Source organism: Coregonus clupeaformis, chromosome 29, assembly GCF_020615455.1.
Source record: "Coregonus clupeaformis isolate EN_2021a chromosome 29, ASM2061545v1, whole genome shotgun sequence".
Classification (NCBI taxonomy): domain Eukaryota; kingdom Metazoa; phylum Chordata; class Actinopteri; order Salmoniformes; family Salmonidae; genus Coregonus; species Coregonus clupeaformis.
In genome coordinates, this window is record NC_059220.1 from 35,698,357 (window position 1) to 35,703,388 (window position 5,032).

The 5,032-nt window shown below is 40.9% G+C and overlaps 1 long non-coding RNA gene across 1 annotated transcript; it reads left to right on the forward strand.

Annotated features, from left to right (window-relative positions):
- On the forward strand, positions 1–716 carry LOC121572843. Its single transcript, XR_006001924.1, has 3 exons — positions 1–92; positions 202–384; positions 492–716. It is a non-coding gene; the product is annotated as an uncharacterized LOC121572843 (long non-coding RNA).
- Positions 717–5,032: the final 4,316 nt, after the last annotated feature.

The window sequence follows — 5,032 nt, forward strand, 5'->3', positions numbered from 1 at the left end:
CTGATGTGGTGGAAGTTGTCGAACCAGATCAGAACGCCTTCGAGGACCACCTTCAGGCACGGACTGAGAAGGATGTGGAGGTTTTTGACCAGGTAAAAATGATTGTCCGCTGTTAATTTATTTTCTGGCCCTCCAAGAGATATGTAAGAAATGTATTTGTAATATGAAATATAATTGCATTTATTCCTGTTATCAATCAAGGAGACTGAACATCGACAAGGCGCAGGAGAAAGAGAAGGAGAGCTACTGGAGCAGAATCAAGAAGGGGACCAAGTGCTACGACATCCAGGCAAATTATTTGGTTTGAAAGAAGGACAAAAGGAAGGCGAGACCTGGGAAACCTCGCTGCTCTTTTGCTCCTAGCTGGGGTCACCATCTGTTAAGGTGAGTATAAAGAATCTCAAATAATAACAATTTGCATTTGCACACAAAATAACCTGAAGCTAATTTTAGTTTCCCTAACACTGATATGTTTCTCTTTGTCTTCCTAGGGTTACCTCGGTGGAAGCCAACAATCCTCTCCAGTTGGAGCAGTTGGACGGTCGACCACTGAAAGCACTGACGCCCTACACTTCGGTGAAGCCCAATAGACAAAGTATGTTAAGCTTTGGTTGACATTTGAGAAAGCAAGAAATGGTAGTTATGCTGAGCTTATAAAAATGTACCTCTTCAATTTACCTCTCCAAATGACTTTAGGACCATCGACTGTCCGAGCCCCCCAGTAGGTATCCCATTCACCAGAGCCAGTGAGTTTGGATCAGTCTGATTCTCTGTGCTCTGAGTCGGAGGGGGACCAGCTTGAGGTAGGCTATACCTTCCAAAACTGTTGAAAAGTATGTATCTCACATTTATAACACTGCACTAATCCATCAAATTTTCTCACAGTAAAGTGTAACCTGTGTTTGCTTGTTTACTTCTGTCTCCTACGCTGTTCCCTTTAACTCTGCTCCTGCTCTCCAGGACCTAGGGGTTCTGCCCAACACCCAGACGTGGATCCATCTGATGTCCTCCATTACCAACCACCCTCCAACTTTTCATTACATCATCTACAGCTACTGTTATTGTCATGTTGTCATTATCTGCTAAGAAAGTTTTCTTGCTCTGTCATATTGGGCACATAATATGTGAGATACCAGATTAACTAAAAATACTAGCACTGCAAACACTCAGAACGAAGAGAGCAGCAGTGCCTGGACTTTGCAGTCTCCCTCTTCAAGTCCCCCTTCTGAGACTGCCTGTTGAGAACAAGTGACAGGCAGACCCTCCCACCCACACAGCAACCACCTCCTCTATATTCCACACACCAGAATTCAGTATTTCAGTCTGATTGCCATGTGAGTGTACAAAACATCTGTGAAAATAAATTAATGACACAACTGTAAAAAAAAATAATCAAAGTTTATGTATTAAAATCTTACATATTGCCAGGTTGATTTTCACAGCTGTTTCACAAGGTGTTCATTATTGTAGGTTGTAAGGTGTCCTCTGATGGTATTTATTAGTTCCACATTATTCATTGTTGTATCCTAGAACCTACAATAGATACAGTGGGGGAAAAAAGTATTTAGTCAGCCACCAATTGTGCAAGTTCTCCCACTTAAAAAGATGAGAGAGGCCTGTAATTTTCATCATAGGTACACGTCAACTATGACAGACAAATTGAGAATTTTTTTTCCAGAAAATCACATTGTAGGATTTTTAATGAATTTATTTGCAAATTATGGTGGAAAATAAGTATTTGGTCACCTACAAACAAGCAAGATTTCTGGCTCTCACAGACCTGTAACTTCTTCTTTAAGAGGCTCCTCTGTCCTCCACTCGTTACCTGTATTAATGGCACCTGTTTGAACTTGTTATCAGTATAAAAGACACCTGTCCACAACCTCAAACAGTCACACTCCAAACTCCACTAAGGCCAAGACCAAAGAGCTGTCAAAGGACACCAGAAACAAAATTGTAGACCTGCACCAGGCTGGGAAGACTGAATCTGCAATAGGTAAGCAGCTTGGTTTGAAGAAATCAACTGTGGGAGCAATTATTAGGAAATGGAAGACATACAAGACCACTGATAATCTCCCTCGATCTGGGGCTCCACGCAAGATCACACCCCGTGGGGTCAAAATGATCACAAGAACGGTGAGCAAAAATCCCAGAACCACACAGGGGGACCTAGTGAATGACCTGCAGAGAGCTGGGACCAAAGTAACAAAGCCTACCATCAGTAACACACTACGCCGCCAGGGACTCAAATCCTGCAGTGCCAGACGTGTCCCCCTGCTTAATCCAGTACATGTCCAGGCCCGTCTGAAGTTTGCTAGAGTGCATTTGGATGATCCAGAAGAGGATTGGGAGAATGTCATATGGTCAGATGAAACCAAAATATAACTTTTTGGTAAAAACTCAACTCATCGTGTTTGGAGGACAAAGAATGCTGAGTTGCATCCAAAGAACACCATACCTACTGTGAAGCATGGGGGTGGAAACATCATGCTTTGGGGCTGTTTTTCTGCAAAGGGACCAGGACGACTGATCCGTGTAAAGGAAAGAATGAATGGAGCCATGTATCGTGAGATTTTGAGTGAAAACCTCCTTCCATCAGCAAGGACATTGAAGATGAAACGTGGCTGGGTCTTTCAGCATGACAATGATCCCAAACACACCGCCCGGGCAACGAAGGAGTGGCTTCGTAAGAAGCATTTCAAGGTCCTGGAGTGGCTCTAGCCAGTCTCCAGATCTCAACCCCATAGAAAATCTTTGGAGGGAGTTGAAAGTCCGTGTTGCCCAGCGACAGCCCCAAAACATCACTGCTCTAGAGGAGATCTGCATGGAGGAATGGGCCAAAATACCAGCAACAGTGTGTGAAAACCTTGTGAAGACTTACAGAAAACGTTTGACCTGTGTCATTGCCAACAAAGGGTATATAACAAAGTATTGAGAAACTTTTGTTATTGACCAAATACTTATTTTCCACCATAATTTGCAAATAAATTCATAAAAAATCCTACAATGTGATTTTCTGGATTTATTTTCCTCATTTAGTCTGTCATAGTTGACGTGTACCTATGATGAAAATTACAGGCCTCTCTCATCTTTTTAAGTGGGAGAACTTGCACAATTGGTGGCTGACTAAATACTTTTTTCCCCCACTGTACATATATATTCAACCACAAGGGTGCACTAATGAGCTATGCAAGACAGAACAATATGAATCATAATAGAGGGCTACTGAAATTATATTATTTCAGTGTAGATAAGGGAACGGCAGGTTAAAATAAAAACATGACAGCCAGAAAAGCCAGTGTATGAACCAAATGGATTTGTATATGAATGAAGTGGAAATTAGCTGACTTTGTGATCTGTAAGATAAGTAACTTTAATGTGTCAAGCAGATTAGACGTTTTCTTTGCCATTTCCGAAACATAGAAACGTTTAAGACATGGATTTCATGTTGTAATGTTACCAAGGTACCCAAAAGTAGTTCGAAGTAAAATTTTCATTTTATTAGCTAAACAAAACTTGGTTAAACAACAAAATTGTCACAGACAAACACATTGTGACGCAGAGGGGGACACTTTTTGGCCGGGGGGCATTTTTTGGCATGACAGGCCCGCTAGCTGCCGGGGGCCCTAAGCGACCGCTTATGTTGCTTATGCCTGGAGCCGGCCCTGCTACTACCATAGAGTTGAGCTACTACACTGCATGTTTGTGTGTGAATATCTGTCCTCCTGTGTCTATGGTTCAGCATTATATTGGCTCTACTGTTCTCTGTTCTCAAAGGTTCCTGTACTGTTACATTTCAATAATACTTTCTTCCATAAGGGCCCCAATTACTTATATTTCTCCTCATAAATAACATGAAATCGTATAATGATTGAGATGACAGTTATCAAATCCATGGTATGGTGTAGTGCAGCCTTATGATGAAAATAGATTTGTAATTACTCATTCACCTTCACAGTTGCAACCAGGGGCATCATGCACCCACAAAATCTGAAGGGGCTGGGGGATGACTGGGGAAGATGGAGAATTTAGCATTTTTCAAACACCTGAAACAACTTTTTCCTGCATTCTAGAGCCATAATCAGTATAATTAATTTTATGTAAAAAATATGTAAATTTTTTCTGTGTATCTAAGCATACCTCTTGAGCTGTCTCTATCCTCCTGACTGGTGGTTCTTTTTCTAGCCCTTTCCTGCAGTCAAATGACCAAATCGCCGCTAGTGGCCTCATGGGTGGAATGCTATTAATATTTTTCATAATTTCATAATTAATAAACATACATTTTTTAAATAAATGCTGAAAATTCGGTTTTTCTATGTCAAACGTTTTTGGTACAGTATATTTCTGTCTTCTGTGATGTATATACAGTGTAATATTGGAATGCAAACTCAAAATGGAATACATTTCATCTATATCTGTCATGGTACAGGTGTCTTCTTTTTTTAAAGCCCATAACCATGTGTGTGAGGTGTATACCTTTGTTTCAAAGTAGATTTGTTTAAGACTACCAAGAAACACTCTGTGTGACCCTGATTTAGCCCACTGCAGTAAATTAAAGACACTAAATATGCTTCTCTGCATTTCTGGGTAAAATATTGAAAGGAATGTGAGTCTTATTCAGTATATTTAGTAATCACTTACTTTTGTAAAGTCTACCAACCTTACCAGCAGGCATGCCAGCTAAGATAATTAGACAAGCTAGCTACTCTAACTTGATTTTTGGTAGCTAATTATGAGGTTGAGAGATTGGGAACCTATCTGACCTAGCTAAAGGCAACTTCATACAATTGATAGGTGGCTAGTAGTATTACAGAGAAACAAAATGTTAAACAAAAAAAAATTACAGGAAAAATCTAAGCGGGCACGTGCCCCTGTGACCCCTATGGGCATGACGCCTTTCCTTTATATACAGTCTGGACAGTATATGAAAAGGCTTGATGGGATTAGCCCACTCAGCTATCAGTTACTCTGTCTGGGGTGTGGCTGGGACAAAGACACACCCCCTAAAGTTGGGTCCATGTAGAGACAAAAG